Source organism: Sturnira hondurensis, unplaced genomic scaffold, assembly GCF_014824575.4.
Source record: "Sturnira hondurensis isolate 20B ecotype Veracruz unplaced genomic scaffold, ASM1482457v3 Scaffold0004136, whole genome shotgun sequence".
NCBI lineage: Eukaryota > Metazoa > Chordata > Mammalia > Chiroptera > Phyllostomidae > Sturnira > Sturnira hondurensis.
Window position 1 is genome coordinate 10152038 of NW_028076767.1, and position 27382 is coordinate 10179419.

Genomic DNA, 27382 nt, shown 5'->3' on the forward strand with positions numbered 1-27382 from the left:
GAATAATGTGTCCATGAGCATTACGTGACAAAAAAACTGGAGCAAAGTCCCCCTCAGAGTTTAGTCTGGCAAGGAAAACTCAAGATGTGTGTATATAATCATAAATTAGAATATACAAGAGAGGCAGAAAAAATTCTCTGGGTTATTTAATGTAAGTAAGAGAATAACAGGATAACTACCACTGCAACGCCCCGTAGAGACCATTAAACCTAATAAGAAAAATCTAAACCTTATGTTCTGGGGGTAATCATGTATTAGGGAAAAAATAGAAAGTACTCCTTCAACCACTAAAGAACTTAAATGTTCATGTATTTTAAAAATGTAAAGTGAATTAAGTATCTGGAGCCCTCTGTTTCCTTATGTCATTTATTGATTACAGTAAACGCATGACATATGAATTTTCTAGTACTTCCTGTTCACAGATTAAAAAGATTAAGTAACTTACTCAAAGTAACCTACTCAAAGTAACCAAACTAGTTAATAATGGGCCAAGGTTTTCAACCTTAATTCTTACTCCAAAGCTGAAAAATCTTGCTAGTACTGGCCAATATTGGAGGTAGGAGAGAATACTAAGGTAAATACACTTTAAAAGCAAATGATCATCCGAGTGACTGATTTCCCTTGCTATGATACCTATATCCTATATTCTCCATAAATCAGTTAAAAATAGAACAAAACCAAAAATACTCCCTTGAGTAGTAGTACCTAAACTTCAGGCCTTCTGAAGCTCTTCACGTCCAGTGCTCTAAAAAAGAACTGTATTGACTTTATTTTTTTTAATCCTCGCCCAAGGATATGTTTATCTATTTTAGAGAGTAAAGGAAGGGAAGAGAAAATCCTATGTAAGAAATATCCATCGGCTGTCTTGAACAAATGACATAAGATAGTCAAAATTTGTAGAATAGGAAGTCATAATATAAACCAGTACAAGAGTCCTGACTTAAGGCTTTCGATCACCTCACCAAAATGGACTATATTCTAAATTCTCCAGCTTTTCCAACATCTTACTTGCTTGTTCTTATGTAGAATTAGGTAAGAATCCACACGCACACGCACAAATGAAATTGAAACCTGTCACATGTTAGTTCAGATCCATTAGGAATGAGTCAGTTCCAAAGTAAAACCAGAGTACGGAAGAGGCTTAGGATATTATGTCCTTTAATGTCAGCTTTTATTACTCAAAACAGGGACCGGGGTGAAGGACCCTGAGAGCTGTGGATCCTGCGGTGGTATTTCTTCCTTGTGTCCAGCTCCTAAGACGGCCCATGTGGGCAGGCGTCCACGTGAGCGGTTCTTTACAGAAGCCACAGGAAGACCTTCAACGTCACGTCAGCCGCACCCTCCAAGGCCCCCCCTCCCAGTTGGGGGCACTCGGAGGTCCCAGGGGAGAAAGAGCAGGAGTTGAGCAGATCCCTAGACCCGGGGAGGGCAGGCGCGAGGTCTCCCCTACATTCTCCCCCGCCTGGCCCCACAGCGCTCTCCGCCGAAGGGCTTTCAGGAACAAAGCCCGGGCAGCGGCACCACCTCCCTGCCCACCGGCCTCCCCCACCGACCCAGCCCCACTGAACCCTCAGCACCAGGGGCACTGCGGGCCTAAATGTGAACTCCCCTGTGCCCCGCCTCGGCTTTTCGGTTGGTCGTGGGGGGGAAACCAAGCCCCCACGAGGCCTCCCACAGCCGGAGCACAGGTATCACCAACCGTTAGCCACCCGGTGCTGGAACTGCGGCGCCCAGGCTCCATCCCAGGGCCCCCGGCTGGACCCCATGATAGATCGGAGGGGAGGATGGGGGAGGAAGAATCGGGGGCATTCAACACCACCCCACGCCAAGCCCCTCCAAGACCTGACTGTGGAAGCTCCCACCCTCCGCCCCCAGGCCGCGGCAGCGCAGCCCCCCAACCCAGCCCCCCAACCGCCGCTTGCCCAGCAGTCACTCCCTCGCTCTCCATGCCACCCCCCAGCCTCTACAGGAGGCTAAGTCAGGCAGGGGATCCCGCACGCGGGGCAGAGGCTGCTTGGTCGCCAACCCCAGGGCAGCTCAGAGCGCACACGAGGAGCCGCGGTTCCCCACGCGCTGCCCCACGCGCTTCGCTCCGGCTCCGGCTCGCCACCGCCACCACCGCTGCCGATTGCAGCAGCTGCAGGAACTCCAGCGCCCGGATCCCCGAAGGTCCCCCAGACACGACTCCCAGGATCTTGTCTCCCTTTCTACGCCCTCCCCACTCCCACCCGCGCCGTCCCAGGACTCGCAGTCTCCGCTGCGCTTGGGGCCGGTTCTGGGGGAGGGAATGTAAACAAATCGGGGTTTTATAGTTACCTCACACTCGAGTGCCGTGTGCATCTCCTCTCCGCTCGGTACCAAACCCCGGCTGCACCAAATCGTGTATTCACCAAAGCTGGCTGCGCTAACTGCGGCGCGCAGGCCCGCACGTCAGACGCCACACTACGCTAGCGGCGTACAGAACCCACTCAGGTCCCTGCGCAGCCGCACCCCGTCCGCTTAGTGGGTGCTACGCTCTGGGCGTACACGCATCACCCAGCCATTCACTTCGGGTAACGCAGCTTACGTAGGGCGACCACCACCACTCCCAGGTCCCGCTCGGACCCTCGGAGCAATAGGAAATGCGAGTCTACGCAAAATGCGGAGCTCTGTGGCTCCGCGCTAGTTTTGTTCTGAGAAAGAATACCGCGGAGGAGTTGGGGCGGCTTCTAACGCATGCGTGGAGCGCCCTTTACCACTTGCCTTTTCTCCCGGCTTTGCACGTTGGTTACAGCGGCCTGGGGAGGTGGATGAGTGATGAGTAATGAAAGCTCCAAGCACAAACGCTTTACTAAAAGATTTTACATTGATAAATTAGGATGTTTATCTGTACATGAGTTAAACATCTACGTTAATTTAACTCTTCTTTGTTGAAATAATCTTGAAGTCTCAGTGCAAGAAGCTAATATTTATTTAGTACTAAGTGTGAAGTTTTTTTGCATTGCTCTCCCTCACCCTGCAATTGATTCTATAGCGTCCTGCCTGCAGGCCTTACAAACCTAAAAAATAAGTTGGGTCCTTAGAGCACGTCACGCACGATCTTGGGAAATTCTCTAGGGCTTTGACAACTTTCCAAGCTTTCCCACCACCTCCTAAAACTTAATTTGTTATTTTTAAACACCCAACCAAAGTCAAAAACTCCCTATCCAGCCAAGCAATTCCATAGACTCCTAACTACATTGTGTTCATTCCTGCTCTCATTCCTTTACTCACAACACCCCTACCCCCTGAATTGTCTCCACCCCTCTTAAGCAATTCACAGCCCATACTTTCCTAAAAGGTGGTTCTAGACACCTTCTCTTTCCTCCATTACTCTGCCTCCTGGCACTTACTACATCTTCTGGTACTTTTTGGTGTTCTGTCTGATGCCTGTTTTCTGTAACCAGCCAAAATCTACTTAAAGAATTCAAGGATGCTTTATTAATGTCCATCAGAGTGCATAAAACCATGATCACTAGTAATAACCAGCTTCATTACGTGTCAGGTACTTCCTAAGTGTTTTACATAAATATATTTCATCCTCATAACACAATGAGGTGGGTATTATTATCCTACCTCAGGAAACTGAGGCACATGAAGTTAGGTAACTTATCTAAGATCACAGAACAGGCAGGGAGGAGAGTTGGCACCCAACCCAGTGAGTATGGCTACATACTCTTGCTATTCTGGATGTTTATAACAAACATCTCTTAAGTGTTTAATAAATGCCTACTGACTGCCAGGATACTAAGCTTCTCATACCCCTTTTTTTCTTGTATGGAAATGCTTTATCCCTGCTGGTTTTCACAGCTGCTATTAGGCAAGGGGAAAAGGTCTGAGGTATAGAGAAAAGAGAGTTTCTCTAAGTCCTAGTTTGAAGTCTTACTATTGTCACTAAGGATGGGATATAATAATGACCGAAATCCTCAGACTCATGGGTAAATTAAGAACTGGTCTAAATTTATCCTAAAGTCCTTAAATTTAATAAAATCAGAACTAAAGTCTGTAGATTTCATAAAGTCAATATAGTACGAATGCTGTATATCAATCTAATATCGAAGATGTAGTGCATCTTCGGGCTTAAAGCATAAAAAGCTTTCCAAATAACCCTGACAGTAAGGCTCATGATTATTTTACTGAACACATTATTATCACTCTTCAAATATATGCAATATCTTTCTTTAAATAGCAATGAGATATAACACATTCCTCGCATTTTGGGGCACCCACATTGATTTTTAGTTATGTATTTATAGCTCTACTTTTCAGCTGGTTCAGGTACTACTGAAATGATTGATCAAAGATTTAAATGTTCCATACAAGTTAGTCAACAGCTACAGCTCTGAGTTGAATTGCCTCGTGATTCCCACCCCTGGTACAAGCACTTTCTCTCAGCTTCTCTTGCAGGAACTAAAGGGTTACTGGCTAGCTAAAACCTATGCTTTACTAATTGCTATATATTTTAAATACAAGTCCTATGATAAGGGAACTGAAGAGTTAAAGATTTTTGCCTTAGTGGATGGGCTTAAGTGACTAATGCATTTGGAAAGCTGTTATTCCAGGAACTGGATGGAATGCATGACTACATGCCTCCAGGAGGTCACAAGCAATTCAACCTGTTACCCAAGGAATCTGCAAGTGATAGAGGTGGTATCCTAGCTGCTGTATTTTGGGAGGGAAAGCCTATGATGCACATCAAGAATTGCTGTTCAACACATAAATCAGTACTAGGAATATCTTTGCAACTCTTAACCCAGTCAGCCTTTTTTCCAAAACCCTTTATTCTTATAAAAAGATCTTAAACTGAGATGTTGAGATGGTTTTGAGGTTAAATAACCCTCTGTCCTCTCAGATCACTGGCTACCTGAATAAAGAGCCTATAAAGATTCAATCCTTGTTTCTGCTCATTGGTTCTGGTAGTGACAGGCAGCACAAACACTGACATTTCCAGTTTGACCTGCATAAAACTATAGTGTAAGCTCCTTAAAAAGAGACCATGTCTCCTACCACTTGTTACACTCACCCAAACATACATATATGATGGTCAACATATTCATGCTGATTAGGAAAGAGCTTAGAACAGAATTAATTGGTAGGGTAAATGATTGAGCTGAAAACAAGTATATGAATTTTTCTATTGGGAAAAAGGACGACCTTAAAGCTTAACTCAAACTCACCTGTTGAATTAAACCACGAAGAGTACAGCAAAAAATACAACTATAATATATGTTTTATTTATTTTTAAAGATTTTATTTATTTATCTTTAGAGGGGAAGGGAAGGAGAGAAGGAGAGAAATATCAATGTATGGTTGCCTCTGGTGTGTCCCCTGCTGGGAACTGGCCTGCAACCCAGGCATGTGCCCTGACTGGGAATCGAACCACAATTGTGTGGTTCGCAGGCCCACGCTGAATCCACTGAGCTACATCAGCCAGGGCTATGCTTTATTTTTTATCAGATTTATATACAAGGTGTGTCAGGGCACAGAATTTTTAATATGTTAGAACCAGAAAAATTCTGAAAAGGTCAGACATGCCCATCTGAACTATAGAAACAGTAGAGATGATATGCAGTTCCCAGGGGCAAGAGAGCATTGAATTATGTGTAAACAGTTTATCTTTTATTTGTTCTGCTTATTCACACTGCTTCAGTCACAATTTCATTTCACATGTGTAAAATTTTACACATGACTAATCTATATTTCTGAAGCATGATGTAATAAGTACAATGGCCTTTTTTTTTGTTTCTCAGGATTAGAAAAGAACCCACTACGATAACTAAAGGAAATAGAATCACACTGTATACCTCAATCTTTAGTTGTAACGAAAAGAAGTCTATATCATAACTTGTTTATTTCCCTTCCGGTAGAGAAAAAATTGCCATCATTTACAACAGTTAAGAACTTTCCATTCATTTTTAAAGAACATGACTTATTCTAAGAAATCATATCTTTCCAAGTCGATTATTCTTTCCATAAATCAAGCTTAGTAATAACCAAATATAATGAAACCTCCTTAACGTCATGCTCAATTTAAACTGATTTTGACTTCAGGTCAAAATGGGGGCATAGGTATACACACTTCACCTCCTCATGCAACCACAAAAAGAATTAGACATAGATCTCACAACAAATAACACCCAGAACCATTAGAAAATTGAGCTGTATAGAAGTCCAACAACCAAGGATTTAAAGAAGCCATATTTATCTGAATGGGTAGGAGAGACAGTTGCAGAAACAGGTGGAGAGGTGCAGAGACACAGTGTGGCACAGAGAGGTGGTGGGGGCTGTGGTGGAACAGACAATCCCACATTCACATATGGTAGATAAAAATCGGGCAGGATATCTTTGGAGTGAATGATCCCAGCTCCAGGCCAGACCACACAGCCCATGGATCCAACACAGGGAAGAAAAATCCCCACACCTTTTGGCTGTAAGAACCAGTGGAGGTTGGTGTGGTGGGCCCACATAGACTTAAAATGTATGCACACCCACCCACTCTGAGACTCACCACCAAGGAAACAACTGGAAGGGCACCAGTCACATAGGGTGAGTGGGTGAAGTGACTGGAAACCTCCAGAAGCCCAGCCGTTGCACTGTCCCCTTCCCATGCTTTCCCTCTACACAGAACCACAAACTAGTGAAGTGAGTTGCCCCTCCCTGGTGATTACCCAAGGTTCTGCCCCACACAATCTACAGGTCATGCTATTAAGGGAGTCAAAGCAGCTCTACCTAATACACAGAAACAAACACAAGGAGGCTGCCAAAGTGAAGAGACAAAGAAATGTGGCCCAAATGAAAGAACAGATCAAACCTCCCAAAAAAGAAGTAAATGAAATGGAGATAACCAACCTATAAGATCTGGAGTTCAAAATATGGGTGATCAGGATGCTCAAAGCACTCGCTGAGTATGGCAACAACATAAAGGAAGAAATGAAGGTTACACTAAGTGCAATAAAGAAAACCATCAAAGGATGGGAGGAAAATGAGATTCAAATCAATGATTTGGAACATAGAAAGAAATAAGCATCCAACTGTGACAACAATAAAAAACAAGAATAAAAAACAAGGATAATATAAGGTACCTCTGGGATATCTCTAAACATATGAACATCCAATCATAGTGATGCCAGAAAGAGCCAGGGAAGAGCAAGAAGTTGAAAACTTATTTGAAAAAATAATAAAAGGAAATGTCCCTAATTTGGTAAAGGAAACAGACATACAAGTCCAAGACGCACAGACAGTCCCATCAAGCTGGACCCAAAGAGGACCACCAAAACACATCATAATTAAAATGCCAAAGTTTAAAGATGGAGAGAATCTTAAAAGCAGCAAGAGAAAAGCAAGGGAGTTAACTATAATGTAGTTTCCACAACTATCAGCTGATTTCTCTAAAGAAACCTTACAGGAGAGAGAGGCTGGCAAGAAGTATTTGAAGTCATGAAAGGCAAGGACCTACAACCTAGATTACTCTATCTAGCAAAGCTGTCATTTAGAATTGAAGGGCAGATAAAGTGCTTCCTAGACAAGGTAAAGCTAAAGGAGTTCATAGTCACAAAGCCATTTTTACATGAAATGTTAAAGGAACTTGTTTAAGAAAAAGAAGATCAAAATTATTAACATTAAAATGCCAACAAATTCATAACTATCAATAAATGAATTTTAAAAATGACCAAACAACAAGAACAGGAACAGAATTATAGATATGGAAATCATTTGGAGGGTTATCAGCTGGGAGTGGGTATGGAGAGAACGAAAGAAAAGTTGCAGGGATTAAGAAGCATAATTGGTAGGTACAAAATAGACAGGGGGTTGTTAAGAACAGTATAGGAAATGGAGAAGCTAAAGAACGAATGCACGACCCATGGGCATGAACTAAGGGGGGAGGATTGCTGGAGGGAAGAAGGGTAGTGGGCCGAGGGGGCAAAGGGGGAAAAACTGAGACAATAATAGTATAATCAATAAAAGATATTTTAAAAAATAAACTGATTTTTACATGGCCAAAAAAGTTTGATTCAGGCAAAGTCATGCTTAGAGGCAGGAGTAACAAGAAAAAGTAAATTATATTGACATATAACCCTGAGGTCAGGGGCACTAATTACCAGATACGAGTCTTAAAAGACTGGGGAAAGGAGACCTGAGGAATATGTTCTAAACATAGACCTCAACACTAACTACCTGTTCACTCTAGAGACTATGCATTTTCAGCCTGGAGATTTACAGCCCGAGCTCCAGATCTGAAGCCACAGAAATGTGAAATATACATCCCACTTCCTGCCCTGTGAGGCCTGTAGTAAAGTACTGTGTGGCATGTAACACGTCAGGCTCATGGTCAGGATGGGAAGTGAAGTCTGTGGAGCGGTCTTGTTCTGATCCTTTGAGGAATTATGGCTCCACTGTCTCACCTAAAGACTTGCCCTTCCTAAAATGAAGATAAATCGATCTCGAGACCTTGTATGAAAGTTCAAAGCAATGGCGTCCTTTCTAAAGAGCAGGACTCATGTAAATGACAAAGCCCCTCCCTTCCACAGAGACCACCTCTTTGAGGAGGGTACACAACTGCAGGGAGAGATGAATTAATCCTACCCTGGCGAGAGACAAATCTGACTAATGTGCCTGTAAGTGAGACAATTCTGAGTTGGTAGCTTTATGGAACAAAATGAGTTTCAGGCTATCTGCAGAAACAAAAATAGATTGGAGAAATGAAACAATTAACACAATAATGCAAGCAACTCCCCACCCATGTAGAAAAATTAACTTCTTTCTGTGTGATTTGCCTAGATGATACTAAAATTAGTGGGATCCCTTAACTTCCACCCATCCCACGGTAATCAAAAGGCCTTTTCCACGACACATTCCTACTGGAAGAAAGATGATAATGGAGAAGCTTAAAGCCTCTGATTCACCACGGCAAATCCTTTAAAATAGAAATGAGACCTAGCCCAGGGGAAAGAGGAAGACTCACTCAGAAGAATGAAAATAAGCGAGAAGCTCAGAGCTTAGGGCCAAGCTAACAGGCAGACCACACATTTGCCTCTTACAACTATTATCAACTGAATTTTTTTTAAAAAGCGTCCCCATTAGTGCCAGGGATGTTTCTCACCCCAAACCTACTATATTGTGCTCAGAAATCCCTGGAAACCCACATTTGGAACTTTATTTTTGGGCCTTGAAGTCACAGGGATTCGGACCCTAAGAGAAGATACTATTATTTTGTTATTTATTTACACTTCGGTGAGAATATTTTCCCCCCTAGGTCCTTTCTGAAGAGGAAGTTTTAAGAAAAGAGACAATGTGATTATCTAGATTTCTAACAGCAGTGTGAATTAGTTATCATGTAAATATATTTTTTAACTTTTTTATTGTTGTTCAATTATAGTTGTCCCCATTTCCGCCCCCCCATTAATCTCCCCTGCACTACCCACCTCTTACCTCCCTCATTCAGTAACCCCCACCTTGTTGACTTTGTCCATGGGTCTTTTATACACGTTTCTTGTATTTACCCTCTCCTTCTTCCCCTGTACCATGTAAATATTTTTAACAACAGATTCATTTGCTTGACTCGTTAAAATTAACTCATTTTTAAAATTAATTTTAAGATGTCATCACATGAAAGCAAATTTTAAATCTTTCTTAGGACTTCCAAGATGATGAATGAGACCCATGTCACAACTGACATTCTTTAAAACATTCAAATACAACTTTTAAAATCAAGACATACCTGATTAATTTAACAAGTATTGCTTACCTTTATTAAAATTTTGACAGCAATGATGCAGCAAAATTCTAAATATTAAGGATGGCAATAAATAAATTGTCAAAGAAAGACTAGCTTGTAGGTATTCCCAAGTTTTTCTTGCGTTGTCTCTGAGTAAAGCTCAAATCATATTTTATTTTTACTAATAATGATAGAGGAACTCAGGAGTTAAAAGATTTTAGCCTTGATTTATAGGCTTAAGTGATTAAGGTTCATGGAAAGCTGTTATCCCAGGAACTAGAGTGTGTGACCTCCAAGAGGTCACAAGCAATTCAACCTTTGTGCCCCAGAGGGGCTGCTATATGAGCCAAGGATACAGGTAAATAATTGTTGATGAACAGATAAAGAAGTATTAAGAAACTCAAGGGACTGCAACTCATCCATCTAATCTTTTTTTCAAACCCCTTATTACCTCCCCTTACTTCTCCTTATAAAAAGGTTAGCTTGAAATGAGATGTTAGGACAGTTTTTGAGAGTGCATGACCTGCCATCTTCTCAGATCACTGGCCACTTGAACAAAGTCCCATAAAGATTCAATTCTTGTCTCTATTTAATGGGTCTGGTAGTGACAGGCAGCTGGAATGCTGACTTTTCCAGTTTCAATGAGTCATTTTAACTTCTTCATAGAATTCCATAATCCACCTCTTCTTACCAGCATACATCTTTAGAGTAGTTTTAGAAATTTCCTAATGTTTTTCAAAGAATGATTTTGGCTGTGCCCAATAGTTAGCCACCTCCCATGCTTGGCTTTCATTCTCATAGATGATCTCAACTACAGCCTCCAATGATTTCATTATCCTCAAGTTTCATTCCAATTGCAATGACAGTTGCTTTCTCTAGCAGTTATGTTTCAATCTTTTTTCCCACCTCAAACACATGAAGATACATGGTGTAAAATATGCCAAGCACCATTTTAAATGCTTTAAATACTGTAACTCATTTTATTCCTATGACAGCCCTGCTAGGTAGATATTATGCCCATTTCAGAGATGAAGAAAACTGAGGTGGTGACATAGGATGTGGCAGAGCCAGGACCCAGTCCAGACAGCCTGGCTCTAGAGGTGATAGTTGCTCTTCACCCCTACATTACCTCACCTCTTATATTAAGACTGTGTGCAGGTCCCAGGCTCTGTGAGGATATCTACAGTACTTTATCTGCAAATGCTAATTTTTTTAAAAGACAGTAGAACACATAAACTGGTTTCTTCCCAGTCCATAATGTTGTACTTCAATGGACATTTTAGATGGAACAAAAAAGATAATAAAAACATTTTGAGATATTTATAATGTGAACATTTGTTCTTTCTCGCTTTATCTTTCAGCTTGACTAGCTTGAATCAATTCCAAGGGAGATGTTTATTCCACAGTCTCTTAAATTAGAATGTTAATTAGTCAATCTGGTTATACATTTAGTTCAAAGCTTTTCCCTGTTTATGGCTATCTGATATGGTTGTTCAAGTATTTATTTTTACCAGTGAGGTTGCATTAAAAATTAGGCAGAATCAGGTATATGTAAATATGAGCTACTAAGGTGCTAATCCAGGGGCCCCGAAGCTCCAGGCCGAGGACCGGTACCAGTCTGGTTGTACCAGTCTGGTCTGTGGCCTGTTAGCAGCCAGGCCACACAGCAGGAGGTGAGCTTGATTGCAACGCATTTGAATCATCCTGAAACTATCCACCCCCACCCCAGTACCTGGAAAAACTGTCTTCCACAAAACGGGTCCCTGGTGCCAAAAAGGTTGGGGACCGCTGTGCTAATCAATGGTCAGGTGCAGGCACATATACTGCAACAGGTTTGAAGTGTAATCCACTTAGGAATTAAAGGTTCATTTGGTCCTCAGATTTATATCAATCTACATCCTCTACAGGTCTACCTTGGAAAGAGACAAACGATAAGGAGTGGAAATATCTTCAAGCAAAAAGTTTGTGCTTTTTTTTAAGTGCAAGCCACTCAAGTAGCTGGGAAATGAGGGCGGACAAAATATAATTCTTGCACCCACCTAAATGGCTTACAATCCAGCTGAGGGTGTAATTAAAGAGGCAATTACAGTACAGAGTGGCAAGTGCTATGTTAGAGACAGGTATGGGTTGCTATGGCAGCCAAAGGCCAAAAACAACTTGCAAAAGGAAGTGAAGTTCAAGGTTGATCTGAAGGATGAGCAGGAGAGCCAGGCAAAGAGCAGGGGGCAGAGCAAATGAGTGCAAATGTGGTTCTCAATAGTGGGAATGGGAACACACGTGTGGGTGTGTATAAGAGATGAGACAGGGCCAGCAAGCAAGGCCTTCCGGTACTATGTATGAGTCTAAATGCTAGCCTGATAGCAGTAAGAGCCACTGACGGATTTAAAGCAGGCAAGTGGCATGACCACAAGCAAGAAGGGAATAGGTAATATGGTAAATTTGGTACTCAGCATAATTTTCCACCTTCCCTCACCCCAAAGAAGTCTACATTCTAACACCTAGAACCTGTGGGTGTATTAGTTTACATGACAGAGGAATTGGAATCTGGGATGAAACTAGGTTACTAAAATAGTCTGCCTTTAAAATGGGTAGATCAAATTCAACCAATTCTGTAACATCCTGATCACCAGTATTTTGAACTGTGCATCTGATAGGTTGGCTATTTCTTTGTCGCTTAGTTGTATTTGTTCTGGAGCTTTGATCTGTTCTTTCATTTGGGCCTTTTTTTGTTTGTTTGTTTGTTTGTTTGTTTGGTCTCAGTGTGCCTGCTACATACAAGGGGCAGAACCTTAGGTGTTCACCAGGGCAGGACAACCCACGTCACTGATTTATGACACTGCATGTTGGGTCTGAGAGGCAACAATGGCACTTGCTCTACTCTCTGCCGGATTTCAGTCACTTCTCCCACTACCCACAAGCAAAGTGGACCCTTCTGGTGCTGATTCCCAGGTGGGTGGTTTGTGTACATTCTAGGACCCTGTGGTTCTCTCCAACAGACTCTCCTGTGAGGCTGGGAGTTTCTCCCACTGACACCTCCGCCCCCACAGATGTTTTCAGTCAGTGGTTTGAGGTTTTATTTCTCCATGCTGGGACCCCTATTACATGAAATGTTAAATGGATTTATCTAAGAAAAAGAAGATAAAAAATATGAACAGTAAAATGACAGCAAACTCACAGTTATTAACAACCACACCTAAAACAAAAACAAAAGCAAACTAAGCAAACAACTAGAACAGGAACAGGACCACAGAAATGGAGACCACATGGAGGGTTATAAATAGGGGAGTGGGAGGGGGAAAGAAGGGGAAAAGGTATAGAGAATAAGAAGCATAAATGGTAGGTAGAAGAATGACAGGGGGAGATTAAGAATAGTATAGGAAATGTAGAAGCCAAAGAACTTACATGTATGACCCATGGACACGAACTAAAGTGGGGAATGTGGGTGGGAGGAGGTGTGCAGGGCGGGGGGGAATAAAGAGGGGGGAAATGGGACAACTGTAATAGCATAATCAATAAAATATATTTAAAAAATAAAATAAAATAAAATGGGTAGATTATCCTGAATTAGCCAGGTATGCTCAAGCTAATCACAAAGATCCCTAGAAGTGGAAGAAGACAGAAGAGGAGAGTCAGAGTCAGAAGGGTCAGTGAGGCCTGGGCAGAGAAAGCCACAGACTACAGAAGGTGGGCAGGCAGACTCAGGGAGCTGAAATGAGCTTCCAGAAGAAAAGCAGCCCTGTAAACCCCTTGTTTTTAGCCCAATGAGATTGTGTCAGACTTCTGACCTAGAGAACTGTAAGAAAATAAGTTTTCATTGTTTTAAGTGGCAGCAATGGAAATCTAACACAATAGAGAGGCTGTTATAGCAATAACCTACGTATGAAGTGACTGGATAAACAGAAACTTTTGGACTTGAGAAGTGTCAAGGAAAAAGAATCAAACTGGAAGCCTGACTGTATTAACTCACTAGCTGTAGACTTGAAAGACCTTTGTTTACCTTTCCAATCATTCAGCTTTGCTTGAAATACCTATAGTTGAGCGATACTTTGCAGTTTTGAGTGTTGTCATTTGTTTTCCTCAAGGTAGAACATTAACATTAGCTTAAAATTTTCTAAAAATAGGTGCTACAACATGAATGAATCTTGGGAGTTGGAGTCATTGACAAGGCTCATCATGACACAGTGCCTTCAAAGGGTCTGTTTTTAATGACTGGAACAGCAGGCATAATGTAATATAGGACATGTAATGAGAGGCTGTGTTTGGAGAAATAAACACATTATAAAAAGTATTTTGTAAAGCACATGAATAGTGGTGGGATTTGGGGCAGGTCATCGGAGTTTTGGAATTTGTTTACCATAATCCTGTTGCTGCTACTACTAACGGATATTTAGTTAATGTTTGCTGTGTGTCAGAACTTTCTTAAGTGTCTTATGTATATTATTATCTTATTCAATTCTTACAACAACCCCGGGTACTCTTGTTATTCCTATTTTACTGATAAGAGCACAGTTGCAGAAGTGACAAAGCCTGCTCAATTGGAGACACTGCTAAAGTTTAAACCCATAGTCCAAGTTTCAAGCCCTTGATCTTAGACTGCTAAGCAACTTATCAGTGTCTGTGTGTGTGTGTGAGAAAGAGAAAAAGAGAGAGGGAAAGAGAGAAACAGAAACAGAGATACAGAGAGACACAGAGACAGAGGAAATATAGTTGCTCAATTTTCAAATCTGTTTTAATAACCTAAGGGCCAAAAAATGTTCTATCAAACTTGCAGCTATGCTTAGAAATAAAGCTCTAACACTTCTTTTTGTGTTTCATTTTATTTGAATTTTTATATGTTGTAGCCCTTCACATTTATACTGGAAGCAAAGCACATTTTTTAAATGTTTAACCTTTGTGCAATATTTAAACTGATGCCCAACATGGTTCAATAATAGGTTTGGCGACTGGTAATCAGTCAGTTCTGGAGTAGCCTGACAGTGGGGGCGATGTTGAGGAGTGAAAAGGAGGTAACAACTCACACAAAAACGCCTGTAACAATGACGTTCTGATAAGCTCTCCTTTATCGGAGACAGATGGACTGACTTCTGGGCTAACCATGGTTACGAGTGACGGTAGAATCTCACCAGTTCGGGGCTGCGGAGGCAAGTGTTGCCAGTGGTGCATAATTGACCAGCCGAGGACAGGTAAGAAGACTGAGAAATTCTGGTTCAAGGTCCCCATTTCTTCCCTTTTCTGTTTTCCCTCATCCAACCCCAACCTACCACAGGTTAGCTCTTTTTTCAAACCATCAGTAATCAGCTACAGTTTTTCTGCAAAATGGTTTATCCCTTACCATAATTAGTAGAAAAAGCGACAGTATGACTGAACATCATTTGACTTATTTGACTGTGCAAGCATAATATTAGTTAACAACTATTCTATGAAGCATGTACAAAATTCTACGGTTTTGTATTATTAAATCAACCCATGGTAGAAATAAGGATGGACAGATTCAGATGAAGGGCATGCAACTCTTAACATTTCCCAAGTGAACATCCACTTACGTACTCCACTTTCTCTTTTCTTGCTCTTATAGTCAAAATTGTTTAAGAAAATACTTTTTCACACATACATGCTCACTCAACCCACTTTCTCAACTCACTTTTTAAAACCTGGCTTCCATCCGTACAGGTCATCCGGATGGTCACTGATGGCCTGAGCTATTAAATCCAATGGTCACTTTCAACTGGATTCTATTTGATTTCTCGGCTCCCTTTGAGGCCATTAACCATTTCCTACTTCAAATCCTCAGGAAATTTGATGGGTTTATTGGCAAAATTAAGAAGCAAAACAAAAAATCTTCTCACTTTTTAAGAGGACATGTTCTGGACACACAGCTTGAGAAGAAGCCGAAGAGTGCGCCTTCCTCCCAACCTGACGGCCCCATCTAGTGAGATGCCCGCCCAGCTGTCCCTCCTTCAGCCTTGCTCTCCCCTTTCGGTGAGAGTCGGGGTACCCCTCCTCTCTCTCGTAGCAGATAGCGCTCTTCTGATTTTCTGTTAAACTCTTTAGTACCTCCTTGCCTACCTTCCTCAAGGGTTTTTGTTTTCTAAACTTCCGTATGTGTAGGCAGTTCCTTCGGAGTCGTCTCATTTATCGTTCTACACCAGGGTTTGTAAAGGAGTGTTTTTAAAAAAACACTGGCACCAGCGCCGGTCTCTAGGGGTACTTACTAACAGGGCAGTTTTTAGTCCTCACCCTAGGAACCAGCATCTTGGGGCGAAAGACCCAAAATCTGCATTTTAAATCACTTTTCAGGTAATTATTATTCAAAACTCACCCTAGGTAATGTTATCCAGCCCCATGGAGTCGGTTACTATTTATAGGTAGATGACATCTAGCTGTTTTCAAATGGAAATATTCCGCTTGACGTCTCACAGCCAATTCTTATAATTTAAGATGTCCTAAACTGAACACATTCTCGCAATCCTGCCATTCTTCCTCTCGTTTCTCCCAGTTCCCAAAACTGTTCTGCTGGACTCCCGGAAGGGAAAAAGGCAGAAATGAGGTAGTCATTCCTGTCCCCTCCTTCAATTCATGCTCTCTTCTGTCTCTTGACTCCTCTGCTTCTCACTGGACCCAAGTCACTCCCACTGTTAAAAGTATTATAATATATTGCCTAGAACTGGATGGCTTCTGCACAATCCACTCTCTGAAATGAAAGCTGAGGTACAAATTATTCCTACGCATAATCTTTTCAAAGCCTCCCATTGGCACTGGGTTAAATAACTTTACCAACAAACAATATCCTACCTAATCTGCTCCCACGTTACATCCGTAGATTTATCTCATTACTTTACTTTTGCAACTATACTGTCCAATACAGTCAGCAGTAGACACATGAGGCTATTAAGCACTGGAAATCTGGCTAGACCAAATTGTGGCATGATGTAAGTGTAATTCACACACTGGACTTCTCAAATGTGGTGCCAAAAATGTAAAAGTGTCTCATTAATCATCTTTCATATTGATCACATGCTATGCTTGTAAATATACTGGGTTAGATAAAAATGATACGAAAATTAATTTTACCTGATTGTTGTTACTTGTTTAATGTGACCACAAAAGTTTTTTAAATGACATAGGCAGTTTGCATTATACTTCTACTGGGAAATGCAGGTCCAGAACTCTATGATCCTGCCAGATTGAAAGACTCATTACGTTGTCAAATGTCGCTCCTTTCCTTGCTTAAAGTGCCTGCTCTCCTCTGCACCCCTTCCCCTTCTTTCGTCTGATTACCTTCTACTTCCTCTTCCGGATGTGGTTTCGTTATCACTCTGAGGAGCTCTCTGGCCCCTTTTTGTTTCCAAACCGATTCTCGGTGAGTGTATCTCCTATAGGCTTGCACATCCAGCACGTGGCTTGCAGTGTACTGCACTTGTAGTTTACTTGTCTACCCCGAATCTGTGTCTCCTATCCTCACCAACGGCTTGTTAGCAGGGCTCTGACTTGCTCAGTGTAGTTATTCTCAGCCTCTAGCACATTCGTGCAAAGTAGATATGGAGTAAACACTAGTAGCATGGCTGCTGGAAATGACTTCCTGGGACCCAAAACATAAAACATGGCTGCTAATAGTATGTGTGGGAGGAGTTAGACATTAATTATTACCTCCTCATGCTTAACCTGTCCATATGCTATCAAACAACACCCTCAATTCTCTCTTGCTTCTTTTTGCCCCTATAAAATTTTAAAACTTCATCAGTTAATTCAAAGGAGGAAATGATTAGTGGACAAAATGAATACAACTTTGGACTTCTAAATATTTTTAAATTCTGCTAGAAGATATTCACTGGGAGGAAAAAAAACCTATTCTCTGGGAAATATTTTTATAGTGTTTCTGAAGATCAAGTCTTTCTTTGTAGGGATTTAAATGAGACATAAAGTCAAGTTATTTTTTCTATAATCCTACATGGCTGGCATTCACAGAGAAGCTCTGAGAACATAAATTCTGGCATACTCACATTATAATTAATGTTTACCACATTACTGTTAAAAGAAAAAAATTAGTGGATGGGAAATATAAAAGCAGTAAGAACAGACAGTAAGTATTTTCTTAGTCTCGTCAGGTATAAATTTTAAGTGGCGTCCTCAGTGTTCATCCAAAGATCACTCTCGGTTTTATGGTTCTATTTTTTAATGCTTTGAGGCTTTTCATGACACAGCCAGGCCTTTTATCTCTGTTTTTATGAGATTAAAGTGTCTAGAGAACTTATAAAGACAAATAACAAGCCGCACCTTGGTTTGAGGCTCTGTTTAACTGTTTTTCAGCTCTCACTGCTTCCCCACATCTCAACACACATATGCCTGCATTCCCCACAGCAGTGCAATGCCTCACTCTAAAGTCATCATGGAGCAGGGTGTGGGAGAAACACAGAAGCCACTGAAAGAGCTCCCAGTGGCTGGACCAGTTCGAGCAACAAAATCAGCGCAGTTGTCAATTACAACCCAAAGTATAAAATAAATATTCAGGAGTCCATACTTATATAAGTGAATAAATGATTAAATAAAAATCGGGAGAATAAGCCCTGGCTGGTGTAGCTCAGTGGACTGAGCGCGGGCCTACGAACCACACAATTGTGGTTTGATTCCCAGTCGGGGCACATGCCTGAGTTGCAGGCCAGTTCCCAGCAGGGGACGCCCGAGAGGCAACTTATACATTGACATTTCTCTCCCTCTCTCCTTCCCTGCCCCTCTAAAGCTAAATAAAATCTTTTTTAAAAATCCAGAGAATAGACAATATCCCATGCAGAAGAACTCCGAATAGTTAATGTAGATACTCAGTCCTCAAGGAGGAGGACCCTGACTCCCCGCTTTAAGCATGTGGAGCGAGGAAGAGTCACTCAAAAAAGTGGGGAAACTTGACCCTCGCTCAGCCAGATGACCAAAGTCAACAACAACGGTGATGACCAAAGTCAACAACAACGGTGATAAATCACGTTGATAGTTCATGCCTTCAATGTAAAGTTCATGCCTTCAATGTAACGAGATTAAAATGGCACTTCACCTCTGTGGTCTTTCTTTCTAAAATCTACAACCACAGTCTAATCATGAGGAAAAACTTAAGAATCATTCTATAAAATTCCTGACTAGTCCTCCTCACACTGTGAAGAGCATCAAGACCAGGAAAACCTGGGAAACTGTCACAACCAGCAGGAACCTACAAAGATGTGACGACTCAATGTAACGTGATAATCTGGATGGGATTTTGGAACAAAAAGGGAAGCGGGCAAAAACTAAGCAATTCTGAAAAAAACTATGGACTTTAGTTAATGAGTATATCAATGTTGGTTCAGTCATTGTAACAAATATACCAATGGGGGATGTTAATAGGGGAAACTGGATGCTAGCTATGTAAGAACCCTTTGTACCACCTACCATTTTTCTTTATATCTAAAACTGTCTAAAAATAGTTTATTTTTTAAGTCATCGTGGATTCCTTTTTTGCCCAATCTAACTGTCTTCTCACAAACTTCATCCTGCACTGTGGAAAAATAAATTTGCAAATGGTGGGAAGGGTTTTCAGGAACAACTATAAAGGACACATGCACAAAACCCAGGGGGACGGTGGAAGCAAGGGAGGGAGGTGGGTTTGGCTGGGGCCGGGGGTGGGGCAAGTGGTGGGGGAAAATGCAGATAACTGTAATGGAACAACAATAAAATAATTTTTTTTTAATCTTGCGGAAACTCTCTTCTTTTAGCATCTTCAATAACACTTTCTCTTTGTTCTCTTCCTGCCTGATACTCTTTCCAGTCTCCAGTACTGGATTCTTTTCTTCCCATCCCTTTTTCCCTAAGTTTCTACCTTTGACTGCCTTGTCTTATCTCTTTATCTCTCAGGGAGGAAAGAAATCTCATTAATTCCTACACCTCTCTGACTAACTCCAATCTCTTTCCTACAAAAGTCAGACCATCCAGATTTCCAACTGCCGATGGACGTACAAGCTTCCAAAAACACTAAACTTAGTAACAAAGGATAAGCCCTCATTTTAATCCCTAATCCTGTGACTCCTATTGTGTCTTCAGTCATGGTTACAAGCGTTATAATTTCCCCAGTCATCCACCCATGACAGTCTTCTCTATCACCACATTACCATCACACATTGATTTTCTTGAATCATCACCAATAAACGGATCAAAACAGCCTTTGTTTACTTGGGAGCGTGGAGGCAAGCCCGGGTAGAGCAGACCTCTAGTCCTCGAATGAGAGAGTGATATGGGATGTCACTGTTTTATGTTTTAGGAAAGAAACACACAACCCCAGCAAAGAACACCATTGCTTTTGGGGAACAGGCCAGGTATTCAAGCTGATCCCTCTGGGACATGAAAGGCAACAAAGTGCCTCTGTCCAATTTCCGTGTGTCCTTTTGAAGAAAAAGTCCCCCTAGACCCTGGCAGCTCAGGAACACTGAAGCATGAGGTCCATGTCCCTGAAAACCTGAGAACCCTTTGCCAACATTCCCCAAAGACAGGTCACAGTTGGCTGACTGCCACACACCACTGGAAAAATTCTCCTAAGCTTCACTGTGGCAGGTCACTGCTGTCTAATCAGACCGTCAGCCCCCTTGCAATAGGAGCCTGATTTTATTGAGACAGCACAAAATCATGCACAAAGAGGAGGCAGATGCTAAGCCCCAAACAGTAAATCTCTGGTTGGTCTACCCAGTGGTCCTCACACTTTCAGTTTCAGGATCCTTTTACACTCTTTTTTTTTAAGATTTTATTTTTAGAGAGAGGAGAAGGGAGGGAGAAAGAGAGGGAGAGAAACATTGATTGGTTGCCACTGGGGACTTGGCCTGCAATCCAGGCATGTGCCCTGACTAGGAATCGAACACATGAACTTTCAGTTCACAGGCTGGCATTCAAACCACTAAGCCATACCAACCAGGGCAGGATCCTTTCACACTCTTAAAGAATTTTTTCATGTGAATCATATCTATCAATATTTACCATCTTAGAAATTAAAAATAAAAATTTGAAAATATATATTTATTAATTCATTTAAAAATAAAACCAATAAACCCATTAGTATAATGTAATTAATGTTATGAAAAAATAACTATTTTTCAAAACAAAAAAATTTGAGAAGCTTGGCTTACCAGGAAGTGTAGATCCCCACATCTGATTTTGCATTCGATTTGTTGTTTTAGTTAAAGTACATTTAAAAAAGTCCTACCTCATACATCCAAGTAGTTGGAAAATAAGTATATTAATAGACTCTTCAGATAATTTTGGATATTCTTTTTTTTGAGTTTTATACTAAAACTCAAAAAGTAGTCATTCCTCAAAGGTTAATGACAATGTGGGATCTGAAAAACAGATGAATGAAGATTTGTCCTCAGTTTGTACCCTTACATATTTTAGTCTGTTTCGGTCTTTGAGTGGATCTATTGCCCATGAATGATTTTGTAACATGCATTTGTATTTGGGGAAATATTGGTTTACTGAGTTACGCAGATCTTTCAAATGCTGACACATTTCAAAAAAAACCACTTTTGTTAATATCACCACTAATATCATCAGAAAAATATTTAAATACTGGGAAGCTGTCAAGCTCAGTGATGGATACAAGTTACCCAGCATTCCTATTTTCACCTGCAAGCTTGAATTTTACTATTTGCAACAAAAATTACCAGCTGTTCTCCTTGAAGTAACAGTCATTTTGTTCATTTTTGTTCATTTTCAAGAAACTGTTGGCAAAATATCCAAATCTGAATAACCATACTTTGTCGATTTCTCAAGTTAAACAAATGTGTTCTATGGAAAAAGCAGCCATTTCAGTTCACGATTCAAACAGTCACACAATCTGAGACAAATAACAAAAGCACTTCAGTATGGACTGAAACAGCAACAGCAATAATGACAACAAAACTTATTGTAACTTTCCCTGGCTGCTGTGGCTCCATGGATTGAGCATCAGCCTCCAAACCAAACCGTCGCCAGTTTGATTCCCAGTCAGGGCCCATGCCTGGGTTGAGGGCCAGATCCCCAGTAGGGGGCATGTGAGAGGCAACTGATTTGATGTATCTCTCACACATCAATGTTTCTCTCCCTTTCTTTCTCCCTCCCTCCTTCCCTCCCCCCTCTCTAAAAATAAATAATAAACAAATAACTTACTCTAACTTTCTGGCAGTAAGAACACAATGACTACGAGTACATTTTGGTGCCACAGCCTTGATTTGTGATAAACAATGGGGAGTGTTACCCACCATTCCTCGTTTACACTATCGACAGAGTCAAAAAGGCAAACATCATCTTAGCATTACCAGGGAAAACGATTTCACCTTGGGAACTTCCTCTAAGGATCTCAGGGCTCTGAGGTTCCATAAACAACTGATGAGTTAAGCCAATGTGATATTCCATTCCATTTACCAATCAGTTCTGTAATAGGTATGTGACATAACTCTGGCTAATAAGTCAAAGGAGCCTCTGGGAAAGGTTTCTTCTGACAAGATATGTGGAGGCAGAAATTTCCTTTTTCTGCCTTTGGACTGTGTCTCAACTACCTGGGAAAACTAGAAATAAGCTGCCTCAGAGGACAAATAGCACAATGAATTTGGGAAAATGTCATTGTACAATTGCTGAATTATTCAATTTCAAAACTGCCCTATCTCTAGAATTCTTGTTATGTGAGATAATAATTTTACTTACTGTTTAAGTGACTTTTAGGCAAGTTTTTTTTTCCTCTTTAATATTGATTGAAAACACCTTTACTCATAACCTTGCACTTCTGGTTAACTAATCACCATTCAAAGACCATTAAGAGCCTGATCACTGTTCCAAACTCCCCAAAATGAGCAAGCAAAATGAAATTACTACAAACTATTTAACAGGAGCTGGAAGGAGGCATATCAAATTAAACAGCTAGAATAGGTGGCTTATATGGAGGCAAATTGAATAAAAGAGGCAATATTAAATTTAAATAAAAACACAAGAACCCTTAAAGTCATTAGAATAAAATACCAAAAGTTCAGGGCTAAAACACACTATTCCTGAATTATAGGGTGATCGGGATCAGATTAGAAAGCAACTAGGTGTTTGGGAGGCAAAACCCTTGGAATATATCCAAAGTGTCAAGAAACCAAATCCCAGATTATGTAATTGAGCAAAAGGAAAGTATTGTTTTTCTGTTTTAACATACTGATATTCTATCACTATAGTTGGAAGTGAGTAAGAGAAGTAACAAAGTATATTTATTTGTAATTGTCAGGTTACAGAAAGAATTCTTTTCAAAATAAAATACAGCAGGTCCTCGAATAACATCATTTCATCCAATGTCCTTTCATTATAAGCTATATGAGATGCCTCAGGAATTCAACTCTTGTTTATATCAAATTAGCCTATGGTAAAATTGGTTTGTTACACTCCTTTTGCTTAAAGTCACAGAATGTGTCAACAAGTAAAGACTTCCTGTAGGTTTTTATCTTTCGGTGCCTTCACATATGGGTTTGAAGATTCCTAATGCAATTTTTAACTCTCACACTGTGAGAGTTTAGAAGGGAAAATACTTAAATCAAAAAATAAGAAAGAAACAAACTTATCTTGGAGGTAGAAAATATTATTTATTTTGCCTGTCTATGTCCCCTTTGTGTGGAAAAGCAGAAATGGTTTGCAGTTATTTGTGCCTTTCAAGAGGAGTTCCTGCCTGCTCAAGAGGAATCTAGTCCACTGTATAAAGAATGGCTTTAGGAAAATAACAATCTCACTCTATAAAAGTCAACATTAAACCTCTTTAATGTACAGTAGTTCCATAACTAAAGGACACATGATTTTTTTAAGTCAAACATTAAATACCATTGAATTACTTACGTGTTTAATTTAGACTATTTTTGGAATGAGTAGACATTACCGAGTTAAGATCTATCATTGTAGAGGTTTCAAAAGAGAGAAGTTCTATCTTTTTTCACCGGGTCAAGAGTAGAAATGGGTCTAGATTCCTAAAAGTACTGGATGAAACCATGAATCTTAATTCAAATGAGCAGGTTAAGACTACAATTGTTTAAATGGGAGTGGAAAAAGCTGAGGACCTTTCTTTGTACTTGACATTACTACTCAAACTCAACTTCACTGACAATGCTTTGATAAGAACAACAAACCACTTACCTACTTTGGGCATAGCTTATCTCAAATCAAAAGCACAATAAAATTCCTTATGTCTAGTATCAAAACAAACATGGGGAACGCAGATCTCTAAACTCCTTGAGCAGAGAGTTTAAGCAATTAAAATTATAGTAACCAAATTAAGAGTCACCGCCACTGTGTGATAGGGCTGTGCTCTCAGTAACTGTGCTTTACAAAGACAATGCTTTTATATAATATAGAAATTGTGAATCGATTGAAGTTTTTCATCCTATGTCATAAATATAATCCATTTTTCCCCTACAGTTTATAAGCATTACTCAGTATATTCATAAAATTTGCATTGCTTTCTACTTCAGAATGTAGTAAAATTCATTTCGCGATGATATCAATACTTGTTGCAGACGGACATAGGGTTTTATACTGGTAAATAATCACAAATTCAGATTGCTTTCACAGGCTGTTTTTCAGAAATAACTCCAAATCAAAGACCCAGAAAGGATGAATCTATTTCCAGTTGATAATGTTTTATTTTTTAACCATACTAAAGCACTAATAGAAAACAAGATCATCAGAAACTTTTAAATAAATTATGGGTAAAGGAATTAAATTACAATGTATCTAATAATATGGTCTAATTTTTTTAGAAAAATTCTTTAAACTTTGATATACTGTGTCTTGAGGGTAGTCTTAACATGTCTTTATTTTTTTTAAGCAGCTGCACAGCATGGGGCTAAGTTATGTTTGGTGTTTTAATTAGAGACTGTTTTAACTGGAGACATTTTAAACATGGACATCAAGTGAAATAACTAGTTCAATTCTTCCAGCAATAGTGTACAAATATTTCTTCTCCAAACTATTCCTTTCAGTAGAGTCTCACAGGGGAAAATGAATTTCAAGCTATTGGTAGCTCTGTTATCAATTAGAAAAGGAATTTTGCCAAGTCATTCGCATATTAGGCGAAACAGTCTCTTCCACCAATCTGAGACTGGCATGCTCAGTCTGTGGCTCTATACCTATGGTTGTATTCAGATGTAGATGTCGAGATTAAAACTCACTGTTGCTATTCCAGTAATCCAAGCCAAAAATGCTGGGGTAGAAGCAATGTCAAGAGTAGTAACAGATTTGAAATATATTTTTGAAGGGAGAATTTAAGACACTTGGCTACAGCCAATAGTTATCCTTAATCCCAACCACCCACCCAATAGAACCACATTGCCAGGATAAGAGTGTGTGGGGGATGGGTGGGAAGTCAGGATAACTCTTAGGTTTCTGTTATGAATAACTACGTAGATGGAGCTATCTTTTCCCAAGAGGGAGGAGAAAACTAGAGGAGGAGCAGATTTTGAGGTGGGCGGTGGGGATGAAGGCTTAATTGAGCTATTTTAAGTTTGAGATAACTAAGAGACATCTCAGTGGTGATGCCAAGTAGGTAATAGAATATCCAGGTCAAGCGCTCAAGAGAAGTGTGAGTCAGGTAATAAATTGCTGAGTTGTCAGTTTAGATGACATTTGAAACCACAGACTGGACAACATTGCTCAATAATAATTGGGTAGAATGTAACGAAGGCCTGGGACCTCTTCCTGAAAAACCTGAAGAATTGTCCTACCCTATTTTTACTGGATCAATTTCTCATATACTTAGATCTCTGTTTAGTTTTTACTTTTTTTCCAAACACCTTTTCAGACCCTTTAGCCTAAATTAGGTAACTCTTACTCCAATGCATCCTCATCCATTTTCTTCAAAGTGCTTATCACGATTTGCAATGAATTATTTTTGTGACTATTTATTTTGTATCTGTCTCCACTAGAATGTGTGTTTCATGGCGGCGGAGGACAAAACAGTGCATGGCACAGAGCAAGCACTGAGCGACGAGTTCAAGTGGACGAGGAGCGGATATTGATGGAACGTTAATTTGAGCCTTTTAAGGTGATAATTTGGCAGTGGTTAACATATGTAACAATTTTTGAAAGTATTTTGTTATTTTTAGAGGGAGGAGAAGAGAGGGAGGGAAACATCAATGTGCAAGAGAAACATCCATCGGTTGCAGCTCGCACACCCCCAACCAGGCAGTTGTCCCACAACCCAATGTGTGACCTGAGTAGAAATCAAACTGGTGACCAGTAGGTTTGAGGGTGGCACCCAACCCACTGAGCCACACCAGTCAGGGCAACATATATAACAATTTAAGACATTAATCAACAATCACTATCTTGAACTTCCTGAAGGAAGAATAAATTAAATGCCAAAGGATTCAAGCATTTTAGGTAATTATTTCACTCTCCATGAAGGGTATGTGATTTATATGAATGTTTATGGAGAATGTTTATGTTCAAAGTCCAAACAATTCATCAACTGTGCAAGTTCTCTCATAAATTCCCAGAGTTCAGAACCTGTGTTATTCATCTATATCTCCCCCATGGCTCTCTTATATATGTTGAATAGCCCGCAGATATTTATTGTTTCAATGTATGCTTTAATTGTTGCATTAAAACATTTACTTATATGTTTCAATTATAACTTTATTAAACGAGGACATTACGTTGATTTTACTGACATTTTGCTAATCTTACTCAAAGTGCCCATCTTTATAAATGTTCCCTAAAACAATTTTATTTTTGAAGATTAATAGTTCTAATTCACAGAGAAGTTTCTTCTACAAGGGACTTAATAAATTGCACACATAGCAGACCCTACCAGGAGTGTGAGCTCTGCAAAACTGGACATTGACAGTTATCTGCTCCCATGTTTGGCATCAGTGTTCCTAAGATAACTAGTGGGTTTTTTTGCTGCCCCTTGATATCTAGAGATTCTCAGTGCAACATCTGGCCATTTGTATTCTACGTACATATGTACATTTTACTTCTCTGAGCTTTACCTGTCTTGTTTCCAATTCTTTGCAGCCCTATTTCCTATTGTGCAAGAAAATATCTGGCTGTAGATTATTACAAAAATTATCTTAAGGGCCACAGGAAAAAAATTAATAAAGATTAAATTAAAAAATTAAAAGTTAAAAAAAGAATCACAGAGTGCTAGAATTGGTAGGTCATTAGAAGCCTCTTCCTCACTTTTCAGCTACTCAGGTAACTACATTATTTTCCAGGTTTTGTTCATCTGGATTCCACAATTGTCTTCAGGGTGTGTTGCTGATGGTGGGAAGCTGGTACTGCTCAGCACATCGCTAGCCTCAGCTACACAGAATGGCATAAACCAGACATGTATTTAAATGAGTGTCTTCATAGTTTATTCACTTTCAAATGAGAGTATGGACAATTATTGTTGTAGGTATTTTGTGTAAATAAAACATTCCAGCAGGTGTGAGTCATGGAGCAATGTTTTTGTTTTGTTTTCTTTTCATGCAGATTTCTAGACCTACTGTTTCAAACTGTTTTAAGAGATGGATCGGGAATAAATTATCCAGAGTCATTACAGCAAATGGAATTTACACATATCTCTGATTACAAACTCCAAATTCAGATCACTTCGTAGATAATAGTGAACCCTTAATTTAATACAGAAAAGTAATATTTTAA

At 40.2% G+C, this 27382-nt stretch overlaps 1 protein-coding gene across 2 annotated transcripts in view; it reads right to left on the bottom strand.

Annotated features, from left to right (window-relative positions):
* Positions 1-27382, bottom strand: part of SLC39A10 (solute carrier family 39 member 10) — an 88866-nt gene that overhangs the window by 47718 nt on the left and 13766 nt on the right. The window contains exon 1 of one of the 2 annotated variants that reach the window (XM_037043724.1): positions 2317-2643. The exons of the other annotated variant lie outside the window; for it this stretch is intronic. The gene's annotated coding sequence lies outside the window, so the exon portion shown is untranslated. Of the gene's footprint in view, positions 1-2316; positions 2644-27382 lie in introns of those variants that run through there. 2 annotated transcript variants of the gene reach the window in all.